This window comes from Dendrobates tinctorius, unplaced genomic scaffold (assembly GCF_039654945.1).
Source record: "Dendrobates tinctorius isolate UK_male_01 unplaced genomic scaffold, ASM3965494v1 ptg000094l, whole genome shotgun sequence".
In the NCBI taxonomy this organism is placed as follows: Eukaryota; Metazoa; Chordata; class Amphibia; order Anura; family Dendrobatidae; genus Dendrobates; species Dendrobates tinctorius.
The window spans coordinates 4,925,327-4,943,187 of NW_027361762.1; the positions used below are offsets into that span (position 1 = coordinate 4,925,327).

The following is a 17,861-nucleotide window of genomic DNA, read 5'->3' on the forward strand; positions in this document are numbered from 1 at the left end:
AATATAAACAAGAAGAACACATAATTAAAAAACATATCTAATTAAAAGAGTGACCATCAGTACGAGAATTCCACTGGCTTACAGATATGAGGAGAAACTGAGATGTTCATTATGGCCCGCAGGGACCATAGTCCCCAGTGTCACAATCCATCGGCATTCTTTTTGACTAAGGGAACGGATTTTATCACTCCCATGTATTCCCATATTTACGTGGTCAATGCCTCTTACTTGTAAAGCGTCAGGATTGCATTTATGTTTTAATTTGAAATGCATGGGTATGGTTTTTAACAGGCCAACATCCTCCACATCCCGAGCAGCCTCGATATCTCGTACATGCTCACGTGTTCTAACACGCAACTCACGTGAAGTGAGACCCACGTAAATCAAATTACAACTACACGTGGCATAATACACCACATGCGTAGTTGAGCATGTTATATAATCCCTAATTTGGAACACTCGCCGGCCGTCGGATGATGTGAAGGATGTGGACCTGACATGATTCCTACATGCCAGGCATTTCCCACAGGGAAAAACTCCAACATTACTACCCCTCGATCCAAAGAGAAAGCACGATTTAGCAGTGTAGTGGCTGGGAACTAATATATCATATAAATTTTTGCTCCTACGTGCTGTCATCAGAGGAGCCAATGGTAATCCCTGACCAAGCACTGGGTCCATCATAAGAACCGGCCAATGTTTTTTTAAAACGGTTCGCATCATATCCCACTGTTGATTATAAGTGGATATGTATCTAATTACACCATGACCGTCTTTATCTTTCTTCTTATTTTTTTGGCCGGCTATAAGATCACTTCTCTTGGTGTGCTCAGCCCTCAGATAACCCTTCCTGATGCTCCTGTTGCTATAACCACGATCACTGAATCTCCGCCCAAGGTCCCTGGCCTGCCCCTCAAACAGCAAATCAGTGGTGCAGATGCGTCATGCCCGAAGGAATTGGCCAATCGGGATAGCATTGATTGTGGAGATAGGGTGAGATGACGATGCATGCAGTAATAAATTAACGGAGGTTTCCTTACGGTACATATTGGTCTCAATAAAGCCTTCGTCATTCACCCTAATCTCCACATCAAGGAAAGTCACCCGATGCTGATCATATGTATATGTGAGCCTGATATTGGACCCATTGCGGTTCAGACCACCCATAAACGTGTCCAGATCTACCGGGGACCCCTGCCACACAAATAAGATATCATCTATATAGCGATACCATCCAAGGATCTGGGGAGCGGCCTCCACACCATCCAACAGCAAACCCCTCTCCCAGAAACTGAGAAAGAGGTTAGCGTAAGTCGGCACGCAGGCCGCCCCCATGGCAATGCCCCTCTTCTGTAGGAAGAAGCGATCCTTGAATGTGAAAAAGTTATGGGTGAGAATGAAGCGCAACAATTCCAATACCAACTCACGGATATCCGGGTCTAAATTACTAGCCTCGAAGTAAAACTGTGAGGCCTCGAGTCCATCCTCGTGCTTTATGCTGGTATATAACGATTCTACATCTGCTACCACTAGATATGTGTCGGGGTCCAAGGATAGGCCATCAAGGCGCCTCAGGACATCAGTGGTGTCCCTGACAAAAGAGGGCAGCGTCTCCACCTGTGTTTGTAAATAATATTTGATAAATTGACAAATAGGATCGCATAGCCCCCCAATGCCAGCGACAATAGGACGCCCCGGGGGTGAGATGGAATCCTTATGGACCTTGGGCAGGAGATAAAAGGTCGGAACAACAGGAGCACCGACGACCAAGCCATCAAGGACCTTTTTTGTGATAATGCCTCTATCAAAGGCGATCCCCAGGATAGAGAGAAGCTCATTTCAAAATTCCTGTAATGGATTATTAGCCAGCTGCGTGTATGTATTAGTATCACGCAACTGTCTGAACGCTTCCTTTTCTTAGTCAACCACCGGCCAGATCACCACATTCCCCCCCTTGTCAGCTGGTTTAATAACTACATCATCCATTTTCTTAAGATCGTCTAATGCTTTACGTTGTAAAGCAGTCAGATTATCATTAGTACGGCGGTTTTTTATCTTTTTAAAATCCTCCGTGACCAGCTTCGTGAAAATTTCCACCTGTGGGCAGATAGACAAGGGGGGGAAGGTGGTCGACCTGGAATGAATTGGTGGTAAGCTGTTACCTCTGTATCCCGGACTTGATTCCTGCTCCAGTTCTTCTAATGCCCTGATTGCCTCCAGCTCAAGGTCAATCTCCACATCTTGTCTAGGGTTTGATTTAAAATGTAGTTTCCACAGGATCAACTTCCGGGAAAAGAGATGCAGGTCTTTCAGTGCTAAAAAGAAATTGAAATTGTTAGTGGGAGAGAAGTTCAGACCTAAACCTAGTACTTCCTTTTGAGTATCAGACTGAGTGTGAGAGGACAAATTAATCACCTCTAATGTGTTCGTTCTTGCTTTTTTATCCACTGGTGATGATGTAGGATTTTTACGTTTAGAACTTGTCCTATCATTCCATCTAGATTTGTTCACTCTGTGGTGGTCTCTTCTCTCCCATACTGTTTTATAATTAACCGGGCCTGAATTTCTATCCTCTACTGATGACATAGATGAAACCGGTGTGGAGCGGGATCGGGGTGTGGACTTCTGACCCCATTTTTTGCTTTTCCACTTATAAACCTGATCAGTCTGAAAATCAGTCTGATCGCGTTGATATTTTCGTGATTTTGTTTCCACAATTTCTTTTTCCCAATTAAACTGAGCTCCATCAATCTCTTTTTTCAGTTTCTCTACTTTATCAGGAGAAAATAATTTATTAATATCATCTTCGACATTTTTCAATTCTTTATCGATATTAAGAAGTGACATCTCATTTGATATGACCAACAGCTCAAGGAATGTCTTTGAGCATTGTGAGGCTGCTCCCTCCCATGCTTTTATAAAATCATCGCTTTCAATAGGGAATGAGGGGAATACCTGGACTCTCAAACCCCGCGGGATGAGCCCACACGTAATGTATTTCTCAAGGAATGCTTTGTTCCACCAAAAGCGGGCCCGCCTATGTAGTAACTCCTTATACTGTTTAATAAGCACAGTGTCATCCTTCGACCTTAGGTCACTCGGGGCATCTGAACCCCCATCGAACACTCTGTCAAGTTTGGTTTGCCAGGCTTTTTCGCGCTCACGGAAATCCATCTGGCTTGAGATAGAGGCTGTGAAAACACAGAAGGCAATTAATAACTTGATCCCAAGTACAGAATACATAATCTCTATGGCAATAAATCCTGGTATAACCCCAGGATATAAACGGGGAATAATTCCCTATGGAGCTCCCAAATAACTAGAACACATAAGAAAAAATGGAGCAAAGAATCCATAAATATAACAAGAACTAGGTATAAATCTTACTTTATTGATACAAACAAGTGTTAAAAAGACATCTTCACACAATGTTACAAACTAAGACAGAGACATAAGACACAGGTCAGAATGCACCAAAGTTGGAATACAATGTGCTGCCAAAATCTGGGCACCCAGCATCGGAATAAGGCTAAAATTGTTCTAGGAGCCCCACATATGAATCCAAAAATGTTTTCGTGTCTCCAAAATGACAGTCACTTAGTAACCCCAACACATGGGGGGAATCTCGTGGGATCCAAACCCTCTCACTTACTCACTGTCCCCAAACATGCAATTAGGAATAGCCCTGAATGTATCCCGCAGAAGTGCTGCCCTATCTAATAATGAAAAGGTAAAGGGGAGTGGAGAGGAATTTTAGCCATTACCCGTGCTAGTGTCCATTGGCAAGCGCGTACCTCTACGCGCGTTTCGCGATAGCTTCCTCGGGGGGTCCTGATATCATGGGTGTCCCTCCAGACCTCCTTAAGTTGTGCTCCTGTCCACCGTCATCGGCGCATGACACCGGCGCATGGAGGCGGCGCCAGTCAGCCGTCCCGGCGTCAAGATGGCAGCGCACATCTCGCGAGACACGAGTTGCACGTACTATCCCGCAATACCGGAGGTGCTGTAGGCAGCGCGACCAAACCAGGGGCATGCGCACTAGTGGGCCAAAACAGCATGCGCCATCTTTATTTCGGGCGCTCGCTGCCCATCTCTGGTGTAATAAGATCTCTCATACATCACCAGAGGCGGATGCGCCATCATAGTTACGGTGACTCAGTGCCCATCTCTGGTGCAGTGATGGGGTCTCTCACACTTCGCCAAAAGGGGATGCATACTACATAGAAATCCACCCATCCTGATCTGTGAAATAAAAATACCAGGGCATAATAAATACATTGCAAGCATGTGAAATTCCTAACAGTAATCCCCTATATAACTACACATGCGCGCTAGTGTCATATTAGGCTGAAACCCAAAAGCGCAGTTAGCTTATAAATGCTGCAACATTAATACACATTAGCACAATCCCACATCTAAATTAATTAAAGTATAGGACATATTGAGCATATAGAGCTCCGGAAAAGTGTAGCTTGACAGTTCCACTTCTCATCATGGGCTAAGATTTCATAATAATGCATCATCACTTGATGGTTGCAGGAGGAGACATATTTGCTCCATAGAGGTTCACAAGAGCACACATAAAGGAACGATGTAAATGTTGCATCAAAATCTAAAAAATATAAACAAGAAGAACACATAATTAAAAACATATCCAATTAAAAGAGTGACCATCAGTACGAGAATTCCACTGGCTTACAGATATGAGGAGAAACTAAGATGTTCATTAAGGCCCGCAGGGACCATAGTCCCCAGTGTCACAATCCATCGGCATTCTTTTTGACTAAGGGAATGGATTTTATCACCCCCACGTATTCCCATATTTACGTGATCAATGCCTCTTACTTGTAAAGCGTCAGGATTACATTTATGTCTTTCTCGGTTTCTGGGAGAGGGGTTTGCTGTTGGACAGCGCGGAGGCCGCTTCCCAGATCCTTGGATGATATCGCTATATAGATGATATCTTATTCGTGTGGCAGGGGTCCACGGTAGATCTGGACAAGTTTATGGGTGGTCTGAACCGCAATGGGTCCAATATCAGGCTCACATATACATATGATCAGCATCGGGTGACTTTCCTTGATGTGGAGATTAGGGTGAATAACGATGGCTTTATTGAGACCAATATGTACCGTAAGGAAACTTCCGTTAATTTATTACTGCATGCATCGTCATCTCACCCTATCTCCACAATCAATGCTATCCCGACTGGCCAATTCCTTCGGGCATGACGCATCTGCGCCACTGATTTGTTGTTTGAGGGGCAGGCCAGGGATCTTGGGCGGAGTTTCAGTGATCGTGGTTATAGCAACAGGAGCATCAGGAAGGATTATCTGAGGGCTAAGTACACTAAGAGAGGTGATCTTCTAGCCGGTCAAAAAAATAAGAAGAAAGATAAAGACAGTGATGGTGTAATTAGATACATATCCACTTATAATCAACAGTGGGATATGATGCGAACCGTTTTAAAAAAACATTGGCCGGTTCTTATGACGGACCCAGTGCTTGGTAAGGGATTACCTTTGGCTCCTCTGATGACAGCACGTAGGAGCAAAAATTTATATGATATATTAGTTCCCAGCCACTACACTGCTAAATCGCGCTTTCTCTTTGGATCGAGGGGTAGTAATGTTGGAGTTTTTCCCTTTGGGAAATGCCAGGCGTATAGGGATCATGTCAGGTCCACATCCTTCACATCATCCGACGGCCGGCGAGTGTTTCAAATTAGAGATTATATAACATGCTCAACTACACATGTGGTGTATTATGCCACGTGTAGTTGTAATTTGATTTACGTGGGTCTCACTTCACGTGAGTTGCGTGTTAGAACACGTGAGCATGTACAAGATATCGAGGCTGCTCGGGATGTGGAGGATGTTGGCCTGTTAAAAACCATACCAAAGCATTTCAAATTAAAACATAAATGCAATTCCGACGCTTTACAAGGATGAGGCATTGACCACGTAAATATGGGTATACGTGGGGGTGATAAAATCCGTTCCCTTAGTCAAAAAGAATGCCGATGGATTGTGACACTGGGGATTATGGTCCCTGCGGGCCTTATTGAACATCTAAGTTTCTCCTCATACAGTGTCTGTAAGCCAGTGGAATTCTCGTACTGATGGTCACTCTTTTAATTGGATATGTTTTTAATTATGTGTTTTTCTTGTTTATATTTTTTTAGTTTTTTACGCAACATTTACATCGTTCCTTTATGTGTGCTCTGGTGAACCTTTGTGGAGCAAATATGTCGCCTCCTGTAACCATCAAGTGCATTATGAGGAAATCTTAGCCCATGATGAGAAGTGGAACTGTCAACCTACACTTTTCCGGAGCTCTATATGCTCAATATGTCCTATACTTTAATTAATTTAGATGTGGGATTGTGCTAATGTGTATTAATGTTGCAGCATTTATAAGCTAAATGCGCTTTTGGGTTTCATCCCAATATGACACTAGCGCGCATATGTAGTTATATAGGGGATTACTGTTAGGAATTTCACATGCTCTCAATTTATTTATTATGCCCTGGTATTTTTATTTCACAGATCAGGATGGGTGGATTTCTATGTAGTATGCATCCCCTTTTGGCGAAGTGTGAGAGACCCCATCACTGCACCAGAGATGGACACTGAGTGACCGTAACTATGATGGCGCATCCGCCTCTGGTGTTGTATGAGAGATCTTATTACACCAGAGACGGGCAGTGAGCGCCCAAAATAAAGATGGCGCATGCTGTTTTGGCCCACTAGTGCGCATGCACCCAGTTTGGTCGTGCCGCCTACAGCACCTCCGGTATCGCGGGATGGTACGCGCAACTCGTGTCTCGCGAGATGTGCACCGCCATCTTGACGCCGGGACGGCTGACTGGCGCCACCTCCATGCGCCGGTGTCATGCACCGATGACGGTGGACCGGAGCACTACTTAAGGATATCTGGAGGGACACCCATGATATCAGGACCCCCCAAGGAAGCTATCGCGAAATGCGCATAGGGGTACGCGCTTGTCAATTTACACTAGCACGGGTAATGGCTAAAATCCCTCTCCATCTCCACTCCCCTTTACCTTTTCGTTATTAGATATGGCCGCACTTCTGCAGGATACATTCAGGGCTATTCCTAATTGCATGTATGGGGACTGTGAGTGAGAGGGTTTGGATCCCACGAGATTCCCCCCATGTGTTGGGGTTACTAAGTGATTGTCATTTTGGAGACGCAAAAACATTTTTGGATTCATATGTGGGGCCCCTAGGGCAATTTTAGTCTTATTCCGATGCTGGGTGCCCAGATTTTGGCAGCACATTGTATTCCAACTTTTGTGCATTCTGACATGTGTCTTATGTCTCTGTCTTAGTTTGTAACATTGTGTGAAGATGTCTTTTTAACACTTGTTTGTATCAATAAAGTAAGATTTATACCTAGTTCTTGTTATATTTATAGATTTTTTGCTCCATTTTTTCTTGTGTGTTACGGCTTTAATCACTGTATCAATCTAATTTTGTCACAGCCAAATACAAAAACTCTGTGATTTCAAATGCCAGGGCTGGATTTTAGTCCCAGTCCGTTCCTAAACTATCAGATTTGAATCACAGTAGTAGGCTACCCATGCAGACCCTGTGGTAGTGGGAAACTACTATGATGCACTGCCAACTATGGGTAGGGTTGATGTTGGATACGGTTTAGTAAGTGACATAACCTAAGACAGAAACAAAATGAACGTATACTCCTGTTCATTCCTTCCGGTTTTGCTTTAGTGATGTTTATATAGCTTTCCTTGGCTGGGTGCTAATAGTTGGGCCCCAATCCTGCCCGACCCTTATTCACATTGAGGTAATTTTTTATAAGGTTTTAATACTGGAGGTTAGGACCGTCCCTACTGGGTACACCTTGGCGCTGGTGGGATAGCTTTTACCCTTTTTTTTATGAAAAAAAGTGTTTACTTTATATGCACTATTGCTTTTTACTTACTTACAGCAGGGTATATGTTCATTTTGTTTCTATCGTAGATTTTGCCTGTTAAATGGCAGTGTGAACATGGTCCTACATGTTGCATGTATACCAACTTATTTATCGAAAGAAAAATTGTTTGTTGAACATAGCAACCAAACACAGCATGGCTTTCATTTTTTTTACCAACTGTAGTAAAATGAAAGCTGCACTGTGATTGGTTGTTATGAGCCACAAAGGCAGTTTTTTTCATCAGGCTGTTTTAATAAATTTGCCAGCGTCGTTGGATGTCAATGTCTGCAACACCACCAAATATAAAAGATCACAAGGTAAGAGGATTATAGTATCCTGCTTGTCTGATTGTAGAAGAAATGCCATAGTAAGTAATCAAAGATATGTGTTTCAAGGTGTGGCTCCAGGCGTATGTGTCCCCCTGTCCACTACAACATCCAAGCAGGACCCCGCACTGCAGCATAATGGAGTCCAAAGAGTCAGAGCCACCATGTCCACCTCAGGGTAAAACACTGGAATCTCCAAATCTCTTATTCAGCATCTAAAAGTAAATCTGTACAGTACAGTTTTGACATATGGCCACATGGGGGACAAATGGCACCTATATGAGCGTCCCATACAGCGTCCTCACATATATGATGTCATATAGTGTCCAGGTATATAAGAGACAGTGGGGCAGATATAGCAAAGCTGCTTAAGGTTATGCTCGCAGGCGTTCTTTATGCAAGTTTTTGCAACAAAAACACAGCATTTTTCTGTCCCAGCAAAGTAAATGAGGTTTGTGAAATGTCAGGCCCACACTACTTATTTTTCTTCTATGCAGATTTGAAACAGTTTTATATCTGCACCATGTCAATTCTATATACATGATATAGGGAGCAGTAACTGTAGGCCGGCCGGCACGCCTGTATGACTGAGAGCCGGCAGCTCTCAGGGGACGTAAAGTTCATTTTCTCCTAGGTGCAGCACTTTCCATACTTGGCACCTTCATAACGTTACTAACCCTGGGTCAGGCGCATCGCTGGCACTTCCGAGTTCACGCACAGTGCGTCTGACAGGCACAGGTTAGAAAACTGCCTAGAATATCTAATTTTCTCAATTTCTGGGCTCTAAAAGTAATCAGTGACCTTCATAGGGATGTATTAAAAGAATACACAATCTGATGAAAAAAAAAAAAATTTAATAACCATAAAGGTAATAAAGCAAAAAGTAGATACATTTCACAACTACCGCCAAAACTCTGTTATTTGTAAGAAAATTCTACTTGTTTCTACAAAATATCCACAAACTTTGCATTATTCATTCATAAAATGAGCAAAATAAACAATTGTAATTAAAAAAAACCCAGAAAGTGCCAATCTTTAAAAGTGTCGACCTTCAGGCACAATGATCCTGAGAGACAGAGGTGTATCTAGGTTTCCTGGCATCCGGGACAAGAATTCATTTTGCCCCCCCAAGCACATATGCAATTTGCACACTAAGGCCGGGATTACACATGTGAGAAACTCGGATGAGTCTCACATGTCAATACCCGGCTCTGCCGCCGGAATTCGGGAGCGGAGCCGGGTATTAAGATGCGAGACTTGTCCGAATTTCTCGCATGTGTAATCCCGGCCTTAGTCATGTCCTGATGACAGGGCCGGTTTTAGGCAAAGTGGGGCCCTGGGCAAAGTTTAAAATGGGGCCCCAAATGCTAACATATTGCACATCACAGAAGCATTTCGATTGTATTTACATGCGCTGAGTTCAGGCCGCTAAATGATCGACAAAATTGAAGAAGTCGTTCAATACTTGTTTCCCGGCCTCTTTCCACCATCTGAGAAAGAATGATGGAGACAGAACGATCACTAATGGATCATTAAGGGTGTGTGCACATGTTGCGGTCTTTGCTGCAGATCCGCAGTGGATTTGGTCCTGAGGATCCGCAGCAGTTTCCATGTGATTTACAGTACCATGCAATCCTATGGAAAACCAAATCCGCCGTGCACATGCTGTGGAAAATTCCACGCAGATTTGCTGCGGTTTATTTTCTGCAGCATGTTACTTCTTTTTTGTGGAACCGCAGCTGCAGTGTACGTTCCGGGACATACAAATCAATCTCTCTCTCTCATCTGCACTGCCAAACCTCACTAGAACCTGCATCAAATCCGCTGTACACATACTAGGAATCCGCAGGAAAAATGCATGTGTTTTACCCTGCGGTTTCTGCCAAGAGATATGGATTCTCTGCAGAAAAAGCCGCAGACTAATCCGCAACGTGTGCACACACCCTAACAGATCACCAAACAGTATCATGTTATCAGCAGCACATCTACAGTTTACACCCCATAGTCCTCCATATAGTATAATCTGCCCTATAGTCCTCCATATAGTATAATACACTCCTCAGTCCTCCATATAGTATAATACACTCCTCATAGTCCTACATATATTAAAATACGAGCACACAAGAATCCCACAATTCAATTAAGAAGTGGAAATCATAGAGTTTTTGAAGCTAAAATCACATAATTTTATTAAATCAAAAATTAAAATACAAAGTATATACACCTAAATGGCCAGGGGTGTACAAAAACAACTTAGTCAGAATATTTATAAGACTTAAACAACATAGGTCAGCAGTATTATTAAGAAACTGACATAAAAAGTCAATGCTTCCTGCTGCCATAGACAAGTACGAGCACACATGCAAATAGTAACTGCCCATCTGACTGCGTAAGATGCTTCACATGAATGCCTAAAAACGGCCAGGAATTGAATGTGACATTGTAATCAAACTGCACTTACATGTTGTGATTGAAACCGCTACTCAGGCCAGCCGCCCCTACGGGCGTTACGCCGTGGCTTCCTGAGGAGGAGCGGGGGCCCTAGGCAGCTGCCTGGTCTGCCTGCCCATAACGCCGGCCCTGCCTGATGAGCTGCTCTCCCTAATGCTTTCAATATCCAGTGAAAAATTGAGAGAAGCAGGAAGAGAAGCTCGTTGTCACAGGACCATTAGTATGAAAGTCGCATATGAGTGAAGTGTCCATATGATGATTGCTGGAACCTGCAGAGTTGAATCCTGACATTGCAGGCTTCTTAATTCTCACAACGAATGTACTGCACAGTTTTTAGGGTTATCTCTTGCTGATGGCAAGAGTGCACGGTCATGTCAGCAGAAACATGTGATTTGTATACTTCTGGCCACATTCCGACTAGACGTGCTCGGCCTCGATCAGTTCATTTTCATTGAGGCCACATATGTCTAGTCAGCATGAGACCACATGTATGTAAATCACCGGCAAGAGAGAATGATAACAGCGTGCAGTGAGCACTGTGAGAATTCAGAAGTCTGCAGTCACATAGAATGACTGCAGACTCATCACAAATCTGGACAACCCTTTTATAGCTTCTACCATAAATAAAAACAAGTGAATTAGTCAGTTTCACAAATAATTTTTACATCCAGGTACCTTATAGATGACGCTATCTCTGGAGTCATTCTGCTTCTTTTCTTCATCTTGTCCAGACCCCATGATGAGTTTTCCCATCCACACCCATCTCTGCAGACTTCCATCTTCTCCATTCGTCTGCAGCAAATCTCCACATGATGCCCTTAAAGATAGCAGTATTATTATAATGCTCCTGAATAAAAATATCTGCTGTACGCTGAGCCCATGAATAAATAATTGTCTGCACAAAATATGACCCCACGCTGTCCCTCTTATGGTACATGATCTTTACACTGACCTTTCCAGATTGGCCCCCTCTTCACACTGTCCTCCTGTAAGGGGGTGAACAGGAGCCGTGTCATCGGTCCGAAATACGCTCTGGAGCTGGAACTATCAGGGGCGTCATCACTGATGCAGGGGGATGACTTGCCTGGGCGGAGAGAGCTCGAGCACCTGACCGAAAGGGGTGTGGGAGACTTAAAAGGAGCGAAGCGCGGGAAGCAGAGGGACTTGGCGGGAAGACGACTACAGAGCAGGACGAAGGTTGACTCCCTCTCCTTAACTACCGCCGCTGACGCCAGCAAAATGCATGTTTACTTTATTTTCAGCTTAGACCCAAGTCTTCAGGAGCTGGATTACAGGGTGTGGGGATTATTATGTCCTTATTGCGAGGGGAGCTGCAAGTTTGGGCATTTTCATTGCGTCCAGATGACCCTTGTTTGATGTCAGTAGAAGCGTTTTTTTTCTGCTATGGGGTTTGTAATGATAAGTAAGATATGACTTCTCTGGAACATTCCAGAATCTTCCACTCTCTACCCACAGAGGAGACTTTTGCCTGTGAGCTCCGGCTGCCCCTTCTCCAGCCAGCTCACACACTACAGCCCTGTGTAATCTGAGATCACTGTGAGGATTCCCCCCTCCTCCCTGCACAGAATGTCACTTAGCCAGGAAAGCATTTCTTTTGTTTGAAGTAAACATGTGCTTGGATAAGTATGGGTAATATTAAAGAGGCTGGATCGCGAAAACAATACGTGACAGAGATATAAAAATTACATATCTGTGTAGGGCATGAAACCAGCGTTCTGGCCCATAATTTTCACGGTTCTAGCACCCACAGCAACCGAGAAATGGATTTCTCCTAAACGGTGTGACATAATTACTGCATGTTTGGTCTTGAATTATACCCTCCGATAGGCTAAAGAAAATGATAACATGTGCGTGTTTATACGAGGTACCCTCTGCGAGTGTTAGCTGTTTGATAGGCTACGGGGAGCGAGAGTGTTTACCAAACTTGATATGCTGGGGCTTACAACCTGATTCGCATCCGTGATGGGGATGAATGGAAGGCGGCATTTAACACCAGGGACAGACACTATGAATACCTGGTGATGCCCTTCGGGCTCTGTAATGCCCCGGCCGTCTTCCAAGACTTTGTGAACGATATCTTCCGGGATATGCTTACCACCTCGGTAGTAGTCTGTCTGGATGATATCCTCATCTACTCGCCAGATATTGACTCCCACCGGAGAGATGTTTGCAAAGTTTTCAACCTCCTGCAGGCAAACTCCCTGTATGCCAAGTTGGAGAAGTGTGTGTTTGAGCAGGAGTCCTTGCCTTTCCTGGGTTATATCATCTCCGCCTGGGGTTTGGCCATGGATCCTGCCAAGCTACAGGCGGTGATGGATTGGCAGGAACCCCATTCTATCAAAGCGGTGCAGCGCTTCATGGGGTTCATAAATTACTATCGCCAATTCATCCCCCACTTCTCGACTTTGGTAGCACCTGTCATGTCCGCCATGTCTGTCATGTCTGCCTTGTCTGTTTTGCCTCAAGAACCCCTGGAGCGGTGTGCACGCGCATCTCTTGTCTGCTATCTTGCATGTTCCTAGAGCAGTGTGCACACTCACCTCATGTCTGTTGAGCTGCAGGATGCCTGCGTTTCTGCTCTGCCTTCTGTGATCATCTCGTCATGTCTAGAATCCCTGATCATGTGTTCTTCCTATGTTCCAGCATAGACTGGTTCTGCATTCATCTCTGCATGTCTGAAACCCTGATCATGTGAACTTTCCTAGGATCCTGCATTGTCCGGTTCTGCAATCGTCTCTGCATGTCTGAAACCCTGATCATGTGACCTGCCTAGGTTTCAGCACTGGTTCTGCAATCATCCTTGCATGTCTGGAATCCTGATCATGTGACTGCTCCCTGTGATCCTGGAGGAACTGAACTGGAAGTTCTCCCCTGGTCCTGACCCGGAAGTGGAGGTGCTAATGCCCTATATCAGACCGCCCCTTCCTATGGTCAGGGCCTGAGCATTGTGTTGCTTCCCTGCATGGCTGCTTGGTCTGCTGGGTCGCTCCCTCTATTCTGTGCCCTTGCACTTTGCTCTGTCGTGCATCTCTGCACACGCTCCGTGCTTGTATTCCGTCTCTTGTCTTGTGCTTTGTCTCGTGTTGTCCTCCGTGCTCTGTTTGTCCTCGCTATGTCTTCTTGTTATGTTTGCTCTGTCCCTGCCCCTGACGTGTCTGTCTACACGTGCAGGCCTCCGTTCTGTACCCTGTCCCTGGCGAGTCTCCCTACATGTGCAGGCCTCCGCTCTGTACCCTGTCTAGTCCCAAGGTTCTCCCTTGGCCCGGCTCTGGGCTTTTGCCTACGCTCCGCTGCTAGACTCTGTCCCTGTCCCTGACGTGTCTGTCTACACGTGCAGGCCTCCGTTCTGTGCTCTGTCCCTGGCGTGCCCCTCGGTATGCGCAGGCCTCGCCCTGTACCTTTCCCCTGGCATGTCCTTTGCATGCGCAGGGTCCTGTCTACTACTCTATGCCTTGTCTCTGATACTTTGTGCGCTCTTGCACTTTTCGTACTAGGCTTTGCCATGCTGTCTGCACGTGTCTCTGTCCTGTATCTTTGCCTAGCCCTGCCTGGTGGCTCCATGCCTCCGTGTACGTGCCTGTCACCTGTGTCTGCATGGTGTGCCTCAGCCGTGCCGCCTCTAGCCGTGCTCGCCTGTGTGCCTCAGCCATGCCCCCGTCCAGTGCTATAGTGGTTACCGGCTGAGTGAGCCGCAGCGGTGCCGCCTCTAGTCGTGCCCCCTGCTTATGCCACCGTCGGTACCACCTGCCAGTGCCCCAGCCATGGTTTCCGTGCTCCCTTGTACGCACGCTGGTTCTCACACTGTGCCTTTTTCGTGCTACTCTTGCACAAAGCTTTTTGCCTCTTTGCTCTGCTCTAAACCCTAGTTGCCTGCCGGATTCTGTAACCTGCCGACCGCTGCCAGAGGTCTGGACCTAGATGACTGCGGCATGATGTCCGGAGCTGATGTCCGTAGCCTGATTCCTGGACCCTGTCGGTCGATGCCTGGACCCCGGATTCCGATGCCAATGTACCTGGCGTGCCCTCGTACGTGCAGGCCACCGTCCTTGTGCTTCTCCCTGGCGTGTCCTCGCACATGCAGGCCTCCGTCCTTGTACCTATCCTTGGCATGCCCCTCGGCATGCGCAGGTCTCTGTTCTGTGAATCTGATGCTGGCGTGTCTCCTTGCACGCACCCTGTTTTGTCACCTAGTTTGTCTCCCGGATTCCTGAAGCCTGCTGACTGCTGCCAGAGGTTTGAAGCCAGACGCCTGGACCCTGTCAGTCCTTGCCAGCCTTCCGGAGTCCGATGCCTCGCACCCTGCCTTGGACTTTGGCGTGCCCTGGCATGCACCTTGTTATATGGATTCTGTGTGTTCATGTTTTGCACCTGTGTTACCTAGAAGACTTCCTGTTATGAATGGGTCACCGAGGAGAAAAAAAACAAAACAAGCTAAGTCACAGAAAACCAGAGAGGTTAGTGACTATGCAGATTGCAGATCCCTGATCCTAACCACACAACTAGCAGCAGCCGTGGAGCGTACCTACGATGGTCCTAGACGCTTCATCACAGCCGGAGGACTAAATAAGCCTGAAGCAAGAAAAGGGAAAACTAACTGCCCCAGAGCAGACCCCAAAGGAAAGACAGCCCCCACACATTTATTGACTGTGAAACAAGATGAATGCACAAACACAGGCAGGAAAATAGGCTGAGCAAACGATGGGGCCCAAACTAACTAGAAAGGATAGGAAAGGAAAGACACTGTCTGCAATCTGCAAAAAACCCTACAAAAATAAAGTCCAACACTTCTGAGAGCAAAATTAACCCTGAAGTCACTGGACTTCTCCCACTATATCAGCACTCTGAAATATTCTGAGACAGAGCAAAAAGAGGCCAATCTAATAAGGGACAAAAAACAAATTGGCAAATACAGATAAATAGGAGTGGAAATTTAGCGCAGCTCCAGCCGGGGCTGGCTGACCACGCAAAAAACTGAATAGACCAACAAAATCAAGTGTGAACATTAGCAGAAAAAACTTAGCTTTAGATGACTGGAACAGAGCTGAAAACAAAGACCTGACAAGCCAAAAGGAATCACCAGCACCAGACTAGCTGTCTTAAATCCAGTCTGAGATTCCTGAGGCCCAATCGTAATCCTCATTAACAGGTGGCAGATTTCTACTGATTAAATCAGCCTCACTACCTCCAGTTACCACCAGAGGGAGCCTGGAAGGAGAACTCACAACTGGTGGGCCGGAAAATGAACTCACAACAGGTTCCTCATGCCTTGGACCTCGGCGTGCCCTTGCATGCCTCTTGCTTTATGTTCTTTGTGTGTTCACCTTTGCACCTGTTGTACCCTGAAGTGTTCCTGAATGAAGTTTACTTGAACTAATGCTTTGTCTCGTCTTGTCTTGCTTCCTGAGCCGGCCGTCTGGCCCAGCAGCCGTGGTGGCTCACCCCCTTGGTCCTGCCCCTGACACTCCCTGTATAGGGGGTGGTTTCTCAGTAGGTCAGCTCGCCCTAGTTGGGTGGGTGCCATGGCCCAGAGGGTCCACTCATTCAAATAAAAACGACTCAGCTTAAGCTGACGCTCGTCACAGCACCCTTGGTAGCCCTCACCAAGAAGGGTGCAAATCCCAAGTTGTGGTTGGAACCTGTCTCCAAGGCCCTCTCCTCTATTAAGTCCCATTGCGCTAGCGCTCCCATTCTACATCGCCCCGATGTAGATAAGCCCTTCATTCTGGAAGTGGATGCCTCTTCTGTCGATGCTGGAGCGGTCCTGTTTCAGAAGGACACGCAAGGTCAGAAGCACCCATGCTTCTTTTTCTCCAAGACATTCACACCAGCGGAGAGGAATTATTCCATCGGGGACACGGAGTTGCTAGCGATGAAGTTGGCCTTCTCGGAGTGGAGACACCTCCTGGAGGGGGCTCGCCACCCTTTCCAGGTGTTCACCGACCACAAGAACTTGGTGCATTTGCAAAGAGCCCAGCGGCTAAATTCTCACCAGGCCAGAAGGTCCTTGTTCTTCTCCCGGTTCCACTTCACCCTCCATTTTCTCTCCGGGGAGAAGAACCTCTGGGCCGATGCTCTCTCCTGCTCCGTGGTGTCATCGGAGGAAGAGGAGGAGGAGCCTTGGCTGATTGTCCCATCCGAGAGCCTGAGGACTGTGGCTCTGGTCGCCCTTGAGTCAGTACCTCCAGGCAACACATTTGTCCCTGCCCGTCTGCGACCAGAGGTCCTCTCTTGGGCTCATTCGTCCAGGGTGGGTGGACATTTTGGGACAAAACGGACCTCTGAGCTTCTGGCGAGGACGTACTGGTGGCCGCATATGGCCTGTGACGTCAGGGACTATATTCAGGCATGCGTCTCTTTCGCCCAGAATATGTCCTCTCGGCAGCGGCCCGCTGGGCTACTTAATCCCCTGCCAGTAGCCGACAGGCCCTGGGAGATGGTTGGTATGTACTTTGTGGTGGGGCAACCCAATTCCAGTGGCAGCACGGTCATTTGGGTTGTCACCGACCATTTCTCCAAGATGGTGCACCTGGTACCTCTCTCCCGGTTACCTTCTGCGTGGGGCCTGGCAGTTTTGTTCATTAAGCGCGTTTTCCGCCTGCACGGCATGCCGGACAAGATTGTCAGTGACCGGGGTCCTCAGTTTGCATCTCGGTTCTGGAGAGAGCTTTGTTCCCTGCTCAGCATTGAGCTCATCACCTCACTGTCCAATAACCCGAAACGTCTCTTTGACACTTTTCATTCTCTACTCAATCCAAGAGTACAGGCCCCAACCACGGAGCTCCGAGCTGACGATCTGGCCAATTACTTCAAAGAAAAAATTGACCAGATCCGACAGGAAATTATCTCCAAATCCCCTCATACCATGCACCATCCTCCCTCCCCCACTGCATCTAACTCACTCTCTGATTTTGAACCAGTCACAGAAGAAGAAGTAAGCAGGCTCCTTGCATCTTCTCGCCCAACTACTTGCACCAGTGACCCATTTCCGTCACATCTCCTCCAGTCCCTTTCCCCTGCTGTCACCCCTCACCTAACTAAAATATTTAACCTCTCTCTCTCTTCTGGTATTTTTCCCTCCTCATTTAAGCATGCCATCATACATCC

At 46.4% G+C, this 17,861-nt stretch overlaps 1 long non-coding RNA gene across 1 annotated transcript in view; it reads right to left on the minus strand.

The window, feature by feature from the left end:
* LOC141098724 (uncharacterized) overlaps window positions 1-3,179 on the minus strand; it is a 48,263-nt gene extending 45,084 nt beyond the window's left edge. The window contains exons 1-2 of the long non-coding RNA XR_012234331.1: window positions 2,416-3,179; window positions 2,163-2,315 (exon numbers count right to left, since the gene is read on the minus strand). This is a non-coding gene — a long non-coding RNA (uncharacterized lncRNA). The remainder of the gene's footprint in view (window positions 1-2,162; window positions 2,316-2,415) is intronic.
* Window positions 3,180-17,861: the final 14,682 nt, after the last annotated feature.